This window comes from Ceratosolen solmsi, unplaced genomic scaffold (genome assembly GCF_000503995.2).
Source record: "Ceratosolen solmsi marchali unplaced genomic scaffold, CerSol_1.0 scaffold1, whole genome shotgun sequence".
NCBI lineage: Eukaryota > Metazoa > Arthropoda > Insecta > Hymenoptera > Agaonidae > Ceratosolen > Ceratosolen solmsi.
In genome coordinates, this window is record NW_011948415.1 from 10418606 (window position 1) to 10433448 (window position 14843).

Genomic DNA, 14843 nt, shown 5'->3' on the forward strand with positions numbered 1-14843 from the left:
TAGTATAGTTTGATATTGAGTTACGTTTATATTTTAATATGCAATTTTTCAATAACATTGTTCGTTTATAAGTACATTTATAATTCGTTATTGATGAGTTTTAATAAAAATTCCGTCACAGGCCTTACTTCATCAAAATCGCGTTAATGTTTTGTCGTCGCGGCGATTGAGACACTTTTAAATGGAATAATAACACACAATTGTCTTAAATAACAATTCATTCAATTATATACTTAGAATTGAGAATAAGATAAAAAGATAAATTAATAAAAGAGCTATTTTATGTGGCAGAAAAGTTGAAAGGGTAGTATGCTATTTCTTAAATATGCCCTTACATAAAAATCATACATTTGAGAATTTTTTTCTCCAAAATATCGCGATATCATGCTATGGCGAAAAACGATTCGATGGAGTATTCTAACGTACATAATAATATTCCTAATGTACATAAGCATTTGTATATCTTCAAGGATGTTAATGTCAATATGCATATGCATCTCACGTATGCGACATGTCCCCTATGTACTTTTAGTTGTCTTTGAATAATCTTTGTAGTCGGTAAAGTTGAAAGAAAGAAAGAAAGAAAAAAAAAAAAAAAAAAAAAAAAAAGAAGAAGAAAAAAAAAAAGAAAATTCATACACATTTTTAATAATTGACAATATTAAGGGGTTTGCTCAAACTTATGTCCTTGCTTTATCATAACAAAATGGAGTCAATGTAATCTTAAGTAGCGGTAAAATGAAATGGAAACAGACGTTAACGAGCAGCCGTGAGTCGACGTATTTTAATGTATACGGGATTGGCGAGAAGCTCGGCTGTGCCCAAGTTAAAAGTAAATTCCCTCTCCCCCACAAGAATAATGAGAAAAATCCTCTAATGAAATATCCCTCCCTATATCGCATATCTATGCACAATCCGCGAATTTCACCCATACAATTGTTTATAAAATTTACAATTTAGCCGGATTTGTAAGCGATAATTTATTAAATAGTAATAAGCCAATTTACACCATGAAATCCTATCCGTTGCTCCTCGCGCGATTATATTCATTTCGCTCAACTATACTCACGAAAGCTATTCGTACACCTCCCCCCCCCCCACCAACCCCAACCCCAACCCACCTGATACGGCCAGCAATCGTTTGTCCCTGAGATTTAATCCGGAAAAATAAGTCGAGGGTCAAAATCGTCGGATCGTCCACAATACTTCGAGTCCCCCTCCCCACGATACCCCTTCGAGCTCCCCCGCCACCCAGTGAAAATCAAACGCGAGCCTGGAGACGCTCTTTGTGCGTGCCTACTAATTACTCAGCGGCTTTGATGCGCCTTGTCCATTGCCCGGCGAGTCGAAGGGCGGGTCGAAAGGGCGCGGATACCGCCGCAAAAGGGCTGCCAATTAATTAAGTGGCCGTGCAAGTGCAGAAGGAAGCCGCGGATCGACCCGACTCGTTTACGGGCTGGCAGGCGGTCGTCATGGTTCCGGAGCGGCCCGTTACCCGCGACCTCCTAGAGCGGAAAAGCACGAGGAATTGCGCGGACGAATGCTCGTCTACCTGACCAGCGCTTACGGCGAGGAGCCTCTCGAGCGAGCCCCGGCTCCGGGCCCCGACCTTTTCCACCGTCGAGCCACGCTTCGGCCTCGCTTCTCTCCCTTCACGAGCCCTTCCGACTCCTCGCCGAGCGCGAGGTCGTTACGCGACGACCCGAGAGATGGAATCGACCGATTCGACCGACCGGTCGACGATGCGAATTCCTCTCGCAACCTACGTCACTCGGTCTTCTACGCCAATCCCTCAAAGCCCCTCCTTCATTTTCCTCCTTATCTTTTACAATTGTCCTGCTGGCTCTATAGGCATTTTTCCATTTTCACGTTGTACAGAAGTGGTAAAAGAGCCTGTGACAATAGGAGATGAGGCCGAATCTTATCGAGCTCAAGATGTCCGCGATATCGCTTTCAGGTACGTACCTGTTATCCTGATTGGAAAGCTTGAATAGCGCATCAAAGCTCGTGAAAAAAAGGGCCGATCTTATATCGATTGTATATTTTTTATAAAATTCGGCTACTCGATAATATTTGCCAAAGCTCAAATTGTCGAATTATAATCTCAATTATAATGATGTATCGTGAGCTTTCGGCGATAATGGTGAATTTTAATTATTCCTTGAGCGTGTCAAATGAAATTTTTCGATCGATTGGTAGATGGGGTTGATAAAGTAAAGTAGGTCAGAGATAAATAAAATTGAATGTCGAAGCAATTGTGCGCATACTTTTGGAATTCAAATTGCTTAAGAAATTGCTTAAGTATACGTTGTATAAGATTTCTATGTATGTGTCATCGTTTCATTGTTGAAGCTAGAACCTATCGATCATTTATTGATCGACTAATGCGAAATTAATATTCATCTGTATAGTCTGATTAAGGGAGAATGTAATTGGAGCGACATGAAATATAAAATATACTTTGTAATGTTTATTGCAATGGGGCGATTCTATTTTAACTATTTTAACAGAATAATGAATATTTTAAAGTTTCTCTAAGTGAATTTATATAAGGATTTACGCAGCTTTTCATTCTCAAGTACTCGAATAAAATTACAGTTCCACTTGATAATTATTCCTATTAAGCTTTTGAAAATTACATAGACAGTGGAATGGAAAAGTCTATAATTTCGCGATATTATTTCCGTAGCTTAAGCTTGTTTTAATAGATTTAATGTATCTTTTGGGACTTTAATGCACCTCAACCGTACCCGTGTTACTACAAACTCAGATATTATTAAAATTTAGAAGAACCTGCGTTTTATTATTAGATAAGACATTGCAGGCTAAACTGCATGTAAATTACCAAGAACAACGAAGCTGCCATAAAACAAGCTGCAACGAGGCTTTATTATAAGGTAAATAATGTAACGTATCGTACACAAGGATAAAATTAACAATTCAAACATTAGAAATTGAAGTTTACGCCCAGAAAATAATACCATCTTAATTTTCCAAGATAAAGAAGTGATTATCATTTTTTACAGTTTAAGCTGTAAATTTTCATTATGCCGGTACACGCAATTTGATACGCTAATATTAATAAAATATCCATATCGGGAACTCGGGCACATTTATTTATAATTGAAATTATTGGGCGTTCTAGTTTTTCGTAAAATTCGAGCTGTAATGCCTTGAGATGCTAACCTTAGAGGAAGACAAAATATTGTTTATGAAAAGTTAATAGCAATAAATTGAGTTGCTTAATTATGTAACGCGCAAACATATTTTATTTCCTCGGCGTTCTTTAAAAGGAGCATACGGTAAAGTATGCTGTTGCTTTCTTATACGAAGAATGCACAAGAAGTACGTCATTACGATGTGCTTGAAAAAATTGCAGTGCGTAGTTCCACTGGGATATGAAATTCCGCTTTTTCAATCTATTACCGCGAATATGTAATTCTTGAAAAAAGTCTAAAGGCCAGAACGAAGCGTCGAATGAAAGAAACAAAGAATAATTATTGACCCAATTTAATCGTTAGGTGCCTATGATGCTTTAATTGTAAATTGTATAAATATAAATATGGCATGCCGTGGTCGTGAGTTTTCTGCAATTGTCTCGAGAGACGATGATTGAAATTTCGTATCCGACAAGCAAATTACAGAAGCTAACAGTTGATCTTGTATTAGTGATGGGACAAGCCTTGTCGAAAGTATAAAAATACTTGGCTTAATAATTGATTACGACAATTGGATTAGCTTAGGACGTAAGCAATGACGCTTTAAGCGTCCCTTGGCTTTTGCGGCACAATTATTTATGAAATCCAATGAAACTTCGAATCCATTAATTACGAGAACATATTTAAAGCGAGAGGGCGACATCGCGCGCTTAAAGCACACAATTACTCTGGACGAATTCTCGGACGTGTAGCCCCGTTATCGTAAAATACCTTGGAATAAGCGGGAAGCCGAAATATCTTCCCGAGTGCCTCGGCAATTTCGTTAACGATTCTCACGACATCGGGAGGATCCTCGCGGAATAGTCCGACACTGGAGGCTCATCCCCGTTCCCGAGACCTATCATTAACCATGAGGATACCAATGGAATGCGCTCGCGAGCTCAATTGGAGTCGAATCGCTCGCTTCTCGCGTCGGTCGCTTTCCCAGCTGCGTCTCTTTCTCGAACGGACCAGCCGGGAAAATTGGTTGCGTATATACTCGCTCTCTCTCTCTCTCTCTCTCTCTCTCTCTCTCTCTCTCTCTCTCTCTCTATGTCTATCTACTGAAAGAGCGCCGCGATATTAACAAAGAAGGCATTGTCCGGGGCGAACAGCGAACAGGTCGCTTCCGGTTTCGCAATTCCCCTCGCGGGAGCAGCCCGACCTTTTTCTTTTTTTCGTTTTCCTTTTTTTATTAAGCCAAGTCTGTCTTGCCACTGCGAACTTAGGTAAAGTGTCGGTAGTCGGATTGGGTGGGGGGAGGGAGATGGTTCTAGATCGCGCTCATTTGCATGACACCCTTGAGTACGTCGAAAGACGCGCCGCAGTTAACGCGAGTAATTGCTCGTTTCGTGGAAGCGAGCCGCTATTACGCTGCGCCATTGTTTTCTTTGTGCGTTTGGCCGACCTGTATGCGCGCTCTCGATATTACGGCTGCTTGATTTCGGTTCGGCGTTGGCTTGAAGAAGGGCTCATGGGCGTGATGGGTGGGATGGGGCGGGCGGAAGGGGGGGGGGGGAACGGGAGAGTTGGGACTTGGAGACCGAGAGGGGCGCGCCCATCGGTTTGTTTGGACGACTTGATGCGCAATGTTGGCCGATCGATGCGTAACGGCGCACAGACGGAGACTGTCTTATCCGAATATTTATTTCGCATGTACGTGATGCACTTATCGCACAGGCGCATACAGCGATATTCCGTGGCGTCGCGTGAGTGCATCCCCAATAAAGCAATGATTTATTCGAGGAGATGAACACTTGAACGACGCCGCTCCTCACCGACCTCTACACGCCTAAGAACAAAAATAACGCAAATAAGTAAATGAAAATTTCTCGCGTTTATGAGATACCTCGTGCTGCTTCCCATAACCAATGGATACTCGCCTTTTTGTTCTCCTCCCTCCCGCCAGCCCCTTTCCCACCGCTCACTACCATTAAGCGATTTAACGTTCTTCGCTTACGGGACGGGAAAAGACCAGACATTTTACAACTGGCTTAGCTGACTTTCGAGTCGAGTAATGAAAGTACATTGGTACCTTTCGACAATTTGCCGAAATAAATGCGTTTACTAACGAAGTATTCGCACTACTTCCGTCTATCAATTAGATTAAACGGATGTTTAACATTTCGACGACTACCTCAACCACTATCCATCAAATGTTATAAATTACTTTGTATTATTATTATTGCACTACATTTCCATGGACAATTTTTACTTTTAAGCTACTAGCGTAGCGAGTAATTTATTTTGCAGCATTTCAGGAAATATATTAACTGTCGGTAATTTTAACTCATCTAGTATGTGCCATCGCACCATACTCTTAAGACATTTTCAAGAAGACGGGATGATAACGGTGAGAGAATGGAAATTCGAGAAAAGCGCGTCTCAAACTCGAAGAAATTGTCAAGTAGTTTCGCTGTGAATTAATGAAATTGTCTGCTCGTTGGCAATAATTTCTAAAGAGTTTCTTGAGCTTATACATTGAAAAAGCTTCGCTCAGGAAGGAGGCTCATCACGCAAAGAATTATATAATAGAGAAGTGTACTAGAGATGTAATACCCGAGACTACCAGACTGCAACTAGCTTACTCTCCAAAAAAAAAAAAAACACACACAGTAAGAGAGAGAGAGAGAGAGAGAGAGAGAGAGAGAGTAATTTGCTCATCTTTCCTAACAACTTCTACATGTATGCTACGAGAGAATTCCACGATACTTATGGTCGGGATCACAACTTGAAACCTATCAAGATAAACCACAAAACAGTAGTGGAGATGAGGAAAAATAAACGCTTTCATGAGCATGTCATGCAACAACTCGATGCTGAACTAACCGAAAGACCGTGGCTATACAAATCTCGATTAAATTTCTTAATAAAAGTAGGATGAGCAGTTTATAAGTGAGCTAATTCGTAATGAGGATAATTTCGCATGACACACAGAATTAGACATTACCTAATGAATTTTGTCATGGCAGCGTATCTCTTGGTAATTCCGATTAACCCGTCACAATCGCCGACATACAAAAGAAATGCGGCTATGTATAAACATTGAATTATTTTTATATTCTTCTATTGATTTATCAATGCGGCTATTATTATAATGTTATTTCCCTAGATGCTGTGCTTATAAATTATTATTAGAGTTTGATCGCGTTGAATTGCTATTAATAGTAATGGAATAGTTTCGAAATCGACTTTTTTTATTTTATTTATTTATTAATTTTTGTTATTGTTTTTGTTTTATTGTTTTTTTTTTTTTTTTTGAATATAGTTAATAAGCGCCTATAATATATAAATGTCTGTACGAACATTAATTCTGGTTTACAAGTTAATTATATCAATGAAACTGTATACTCTTTCCATCTAATATACAGCAAAATGTAACTCTTGAAATTATAAATTCATATTCCCTTCAGATAATTCAATGAAATGTTCAACGTCATTAGCTTCATGATAATACAGTCAGAATGTACGTAACTCTTGTCTATAATGCAAAATTATCCTCTAATAATTCATACCATTATAACCGATTAGCATAAACATTACTCAACTTCAATCCATATTGAGGTCCAAAGAAGCTAATGGCATTGCGATGCATATAATTTGTCACCACTGCTAATTCACGAACCACTGAATTTTCATGCTTAGAAATGAGAGAGAGAGAGAGAGATAAAACGACACTTGCGTACTGTCAGAATTCTTCATTAATTAATGCAATCGCGTTCGTCATTACTCGCCAAACTAGCCATTTAATTATGCCTACGTAACACTCATAATGTGAGTCGACGAAAAATTATGTGCCCTGAGATTACTAAAAATGATCGAGTAGCAACTCTTAAAGTCTTCGTAAAGAAATACAAGCTGGTTAAATTGATTATTAAATTGATGCTACAACTGGAATGTGTCCTGGCAAATTTTCTCCAAATGTATTTTTAAGCGCATAATAAATTTAAAAGTCGATTGGGTCTTGAGAAATAAATGCAAAGAAATAATTAAGAGTCTTGCGATACAATATGTAAGTGAATAATATTTACTTGGCATTAAAACGGATTATGTACTTATAGAACTTGTAGCGCTAAGCGAGACAGATATTCTAATGGAATTATCGAATTGGGAAATTCAATGAAAGCACAATCGACGTTCTTTATAACATTAAATAAATATTATCGTTGGCGTACAATTGAAGGGTCGCATGAGTAACCCACTTAGAGTTCGTGTACGTTGACTCCCTCGTATCGACTTTCTTCAAGTACTTGAGCATAAATTTGCAAGTCATCGGTATATAATATACACTTGACGCGCTCCGGACTAAGATCTTGATGTAGATCGACAATTTAAAAATAAGACAACAGGGCTCTTAGGGTAGTGGCTTATGGAGCACCAAGATTTATAACGACTCATGGTGATTTACCACATGCACTCGATGTGATTAATTGCTTGTGTCCAAAGAGATACAAACTAAGTCATTAGAGAATCGTATTGTTATAAATCGTATATAAATGGCATTATTAATGAAATTATGTCGAATCCTCGATGAAGGAAAGTCATCTACCTATATTATGAGCAGCTATCCAAGTAGTGACATGCACTGTTGAGGAGTTTGTCATTTTGTTGAGTGACATTGGCGATACTAAGACTGATGAGAATGAAAACTTAACTAATGAATTTTTTACGCTTGAAAGCTGCTTGAAATAAACTTTGGCTACTTTAATTCGTAAGATATCATGCGATAAAGTTATTCAACAACATTTAATATTCATCCTCAAAGCAGCAACATATTACACATTGTTTTTAAAATGTCAATCATCTCCTTTATCTAACGGCGATTAATGATGATGATATTAATTATTCTCCTTCGAATGAAAGTACATTCGTCTAATACTATTTACCACCTAAGGATCTACGATAAAATCATTGCCACTATCAAAGCAATGATAGACAAAATAATATATTTGTCTTAAAGTAATGTTGATATCCACGTGATACTTGGGTGATTTTAAACGTAAAAAAACGCTGAATCTAGTCAACCCGGCCTTTTAATTTATGTTAAACCTTGATTTTTCTACTCTATCGTGTATATTAATCACTTTTCAATGACATGTCGAATGTAAATCTTTTTAGTAAAATTCTAACGAATCTTCGTAACTGTTTAAAAAGTATTTATCGTAATAATTTAAACAAGCGTGTTACGTAAAGCGTATTTACGTAAAATTTGATTCAATTTTAGGATAGCCTATTTGAAAAAATCAAATAAAAGCATATATTAGTATAATCAATTAAGAAAGTGATAATAAAAGTCTAAAAAGAAAATAAGCGTCTATAAAGGGGAATAGGTATGTATGGTTTATATAACTAAACGTACATCGCTATAAGTTAATCGATCTTTTATTATTTACAATTACACAGTTATAAATTCGTAGCTTAAAAATTTCTCTTATTATCATGTCTCTTATTATCACTTATTAAATGATTCATATTATAATATACTTTTTGCTTTTTCAATAAAACTTTTTAATATAAGGATAATATAACAGTGCAGAAAATACGAGTTGTTCCAGAAAATCCTTATCGCCTGATTTAGGACGAATCAAAACTGATTAATACTTTACAGTTACGGGATATATAAGTCCTATAATATTTATACACTTATAATAATAAAGAATTTACAAAATTCATCCAAGCTATGTTTATAAAAAAGAGTTGGATTTATTTTTTATACTGTGAAAATTTTTGAAGAAATACACCAGTAGAATTCTTCATTCCTCTCAAACTAACAAGATATGCTTAATCAGACATGATGCTTATTTATAGCAGAAAATTTATTTCCTATAAAATACCTTCATCAGTTTCACAAATTTTCACATACTTATAAACTAACGCGTAGCTATAATTTATCAAAAAGATTTTAAGGCTAAAAAGACACGAGCAAGTATTTCGATACTGCTTTATTATATTAAAAGTACTTTATGTCATAATTATATTTAACGACTATTTAAACTAGGAAAGTCTTCATAACATATTTAAAGTACATATACATATTGAAATTTTTAAACTAAATTGATTTCTTTGATGCAAAGACTCCATCACCATGAAAATTATGGCGCCGCAAATATACATGATCCTTTTTCGATAAGATGCGGCAATGCAATAAGATGTCCGTAGCGAAAACCAGTAAAGTTGATCTTTGTAATCATGATGTATTTTATTAGTAAGCTACTGCTCGATAGGTCGAAGGAAAGAGAGAGAGAGAGAGAGAGAGTGAGAGAGAGAGAGAGAGTGAGAGAGAGAGAGAGAGTGAGAGAGAGAGAGAGAGTGAGAGAGAGAGAGAGAGTGAGAGAGAGAGAGAGAGTGAGAGAGAGAGAGAGAGTGAGAGAGAGAGAGAGAGTGAGAGAGAGAGAGAGAGTGAGAGAGAGAGAGAGAGTGAGAGAGAGAGAGAGAGTGAGAGAGAGAGAGAGAGTGAGAGAGAGAGAGAGAGTGAGAGAGAGAGAGAGAGTGAGAGAGAGAGAGAGAGTGAGAGAGAGAGAGAGAGTGAGAGAGAGAGAGAGAGTGAGAGAGAGAGAGAGAGTGAGAGAGAGAGAGAGAGTGAGAGAGAGAGAGAGAGTGAGAGAGAGAGAGAGAGTGAGAGAGAGAGAGAGAGTGAGAGAGAGAGAGAGAGTGAGAGAGAGAGAGAGAGTGAGAGAGAGAGAGAGAGTGAGAGAGAGAGAGAGAGTGAGAGAGAGAGAGAGAGTGAGAGAGAGAGAGAGAGTGAGAGAGAGAGAGAGAGTGAGTGAGAGGGAAAGCGAATGAGTAAGCGAGTAAGTGAGCAAGGAATGAGTGAACGAAGAGTAGGTGAACGAGAAATGATGCGAGTGCCAATGTGAATATCTGAATGCATATATGTGCTAAAGAAAGAAGAAAAAAGACAGAGAGAGAGAGAGAGAGAGAGAGAGAGAGATCGATTGATTTATTGTGTTCAGAAACTATTGCGTCCCGTAGGGAAGAAAAACATGTACATAATATATAAAAAATATAAAATAAAATTAAATTAACACAAAAATGTCAATAGCGTAAATATTATAAATTAATACAGATATTATCAAAAATAAAATAATACACATATAATTAATTAAGATATACCTGATAATCAAATAAAGAGGAATAAAAAAAATTTAAAGGTTGTCTTAATTTAGGAAAAATTCAAAGTATTGACACATTGGACAAATATCTGTACTTACATAAACAAGATAAATGGTTACATTCAATGACCGCAAAAAGTACTTTTTCAATTAAATCAATGTTTTAAATTGAAATTGAAATTTTTTTAATTAAAAATTAATTGTTAATAAAAATCTATATAGGTACAATATTAATTATGAAATCGAAATTCCTTTTCAATAATAATTATTAGCTAATTTTATTCCAGATACCAGATACTTAGCTTAGTATTCATTATAATTTAAGTTTTTCTGCATTAATGGAATACGGAAAGAAAGTACTAAGAATAGTTGAGAAGATGACCAATAGGAATCAATATTTATAAATATAATTACAAGAAAGTGCAAAAAATATCCGAGTGAGTCGCATTAATTCTGAATATGCATCATTGCATCATGCGATTTTCGAGATTTTAAATATCGTCAGTGATAAATCAGACATTCTTAAAAAAATAACTAATTAGATGTCAATAATATGTTTTAATCGAATATAATAGTATAATATAAATAGTAATATATATATATATATATAACCTTGGCATTCGATTAAAACATAATTTATTAATTAAAGTTTTAATAAAAATCAAGTGATTATGTCAATTTTAAATTTAACAAACTTTTACTTAAAACACAAGGATGTTATATTAGTGTCTGGATGGAGAATTTACCTTTATAAATTGAAGATATTTTGAAAATTTTAATCAATGGAATGCCAATTCTTTATTTTCTTGTATACTATAAATACTATTCTTTTACATAATTTTGATCAGACGTCAACTGATTCAAATATAACTCAATTACCGAGAGAGTAATCTACGAAACTTAAATAATGAGAAATATTATCAGTGGTCTTGAAGTTCCGAAATAATATAAAAACTATAAATTCCAATTAATCAATAGTCTTTTTTATCACATTGGTCATACAAAGGAAAATTGTTGAATTGTTTTCGTATGTTTGAGTATTTCACCAAAAGAAAAATAAAGAAAAAAAGAAAAAGAAAAATGAAATAAAAGTAAGAATTAATGAGAGAAAAAAAGACTAAAAATCGAAGAAGCGAGAGCACAAGGGAATGTAATTACAAGTAAAATTTATCTAAATTTGGTTTCATAGTCCTTGTCAAGAATTTTGCGAGTTCAAACTTACATTCAATGTTAAGCGATTTATGAAAAGATTCATTGACTCATTTTAATGACTTTTTTTTCTTCAACAATTAAACTATTGTAAAATATATCGCCAAATGATAAAAAATATATAGATTATAAGAATCAATCGATTAAAATTTTTCATTTTCAATGTTACATAGAATAAAAGAAATTTTACTATATGTTTAGATGTTTTCTAGAAATATTACTTTGTAAATGACAATAATTTGAAATATTAAAATCATTAATATAAAATATAATTGGTCGTTGTTTGTTTTAAGGAAAACTATATTTTCTTTGTTGATTTATTTTACAACTAAGAAGATCAATGAAATGACTTTTATATAATATTTAAATATGTATTATATAGCATTGGATTAATTAATCCTTTAATCACTTTTCAATAAATATTTTTAGATTTTAGTTTCACGTTTATAAACTATCTGAACTCAATTCTAATCGCTAAATATTTGCTATAAAATAGAATAGAACAATAGCAATTTAGTTGGATCGAAGATAAATACTGTTATTTTATTACTTCACAGATAAATTTTATTAACTTAAGAGAAAATATTAATAAATAATGGGGTCTAGTTTATTTATTTATTTATTTTTTTTAATATATCGTTCTGATGAATTTGTAACAATATATATATATATTGTTTATATCGATTCGTAATTAGTATTCTACTGTAATAATTGTCGAAATTTCTTCAAATTATTATTTCGTATGAATAAATAGAATTCAACAATAGAATCAGTATATATTTTACCAGAATTCACACTATCTTTATTTACTTAGTATTATTGTTATTTGTTATTATTATTGTTATTATTAAAATAACATAATGAGCGGTCACATTTTGTAAATATTAATTTTGTTTAGACAAAAGTGCATAATATGTACAATTATTGCTGTACCAAATAATATTGAAAGTAAGCTTCATAATAATTACGTTCTTGTATTACTCAGAGAAGTTTTAAATTGAAATTCGAAAGCAGCTCTTATGACTACATAAAAGGATGAAGTCAATTAGTTTTTTCAACATTACTTTGTCATATTAAGCGCATATACATAATAATTATAGTAAAAATAATAACAAATATTGAGGAAAATAATTTCTTTGAGAGAAGAAAGGGTTAATTCAAGAAAGTACTTTTACAACTATTGATGCTACGAATTTGCAAAACATTACACCGTATCAAACAATTCGACCAAACGAATTTATTGAATTACAGCCTCAATGCAGATTAAATATATTTGGTAAATATATTTAGATTTAGATGAAACAGTAAATAATTTAATTTTAAGTGGCCTGCACTTTCAAATAATTTTCAGCCTGAATTATTCCTTCATTATTTGCTGAAGAAAGTTAAATCTACGCTCAGGCGGAGCGTAAACTCTCGCAGAGGACGTCGAAGAGGCAATAAGAACTCGTTTTTCTGCGCACCCGAACAAAACCAAAAGATAAACAATACAACTATCTAATAAAACAGAATGAAGTGGAAAAACCTAGCCATCAACATAACAAAATAGAAAGAGAGACAGACGCTCATAAGGCGTATCGAGTGCGGAGGCGATAACGAAGAGCCAAGTGAGATAAGTTGGAAGAAAGGAATAGAGAGAGAGAGAGAGAGAGCGGGATTTCTGTAGGCAGAAAAAGTTCATTTTCCATTTATGGAGGTGTGCCCGTGTGTACGCCTCGTCATAAATCATCAGCGCATGGCTCAGCTGAAGCTGTATTCATAGAGTGCGCTTTCCGCCATTATTATCCTTCGAGGATCTCGCCGCAATACTCCGCGGCAATAGGTAGACGCGGGATAGGACGAACGAGTGCACGCGTCATGTGCAAGGACAATGCGATTTCCTTCAAAAAGATTTGTTAGCCTTCGGTCTCTCTCTCTCTCTCTCTCTCTCTCTCTCTCACTCTCTCACTCTCTCTCCCTCAAGTCCTTCGCTTTTACCGGTAGATCCGAGGACCGTCCATGCACTATTTCTCTCATTCGCCGTATTTGTTTTTTTATTTTATTTTTCTTTTCTTTTATTCCCAATTGCTCGTTCGAGAGGGAGGAATCGGGACACGTTGCTTTGGCATCCTATTTCGCAGCCACTACATCCTTGGCTTTATTTAACAGGGCGCAACGCGAGGATCGCCGAGGGACCTCCTAATGAACGCGTGGCGCTCTGACGTCAGTCGGCCACTGGAAAATGCAAAAGTTTTTTTCAATCGAAAAAAGATCTCCTGGTTTTCCCTTGTTTCGCTTTTCTTTTTATGCCGCTCGTGTAATTTGCGCTGCACCGCTCCCGCGGAGAATTTACTTTCACGTGGCATTGGAGCCGAACTATTTTTCGGTTCCAATGTAACCGAGGAGTCGCATTGAATTAACGCGATGACGTTAAGTCCATTTATAAATGAAAGTACCGAACGGATGTAATTCACTTCATCGGCATTATTCTCCGCTCGCATAATGGCTGAAGTATCCATGTTCTTACAAAAGGAAGCTCGGGAATAGCGGCGGAGGAATCGCAAGTAGCCCCGTTGCGAGAAAGCAGCCGATTTGAAGGTTCGCTGGAACATGCAATTAAATCCCATTAACGTATAAAATTTCATGACCATCGATTTTTTTTAATTCGAGTTTAATGCGAAAGGATGCTCGTTTCCAGTGGCAGCGACATAAGCGTCCACATTATAAATCATGAATATCAATTGAGCATGCGCTTGTCTAATTAAAGAACAAGGGGTACGCGTGCAATGGGCACAACTTCCATAGTCGCGGAGACTCATCATCCATTCAATGAGAGCCGCAGCTTAAATATTATAGGGCCCGCGGTGCCCTTTGATAATTAACGCCCCGTCGAATACATAGACAGGGTAAAATAATAATTTAATTAAGTTTATCAGCGCTTAATAAATCAAGCCGTCACGACGAAGCCAATAAATATCTACCAAGTCGCTATCGTCCATCGCATTCGATCACTTACGAATAGCAGCAAATGAGAAGTACATTCGTGTTCCATTCCCGTACGATGCCGTACGACCTTTCAACCGGGGACGTGTCTCACTTCGATACCGAGCCGACCTGAGCTGCTCGATCGTGGTCGTCCGCCCTACCCAAAGACATTCACAAATACAAAATGGCTAATAGAATAATCCGATGCTTATCGCGACAGACGATTATCCTTATGGCTATTAGTCGCGCGTAGAAGAGTCTAAGTGGTAATGACGGCGTGGCGAGCGTGCGCTAAATCGCTTGAATTCGCTCGCGGATCCGGGAGGAAGTCCCGACGGCCTTTCCTCCTATTGCGAAAGTA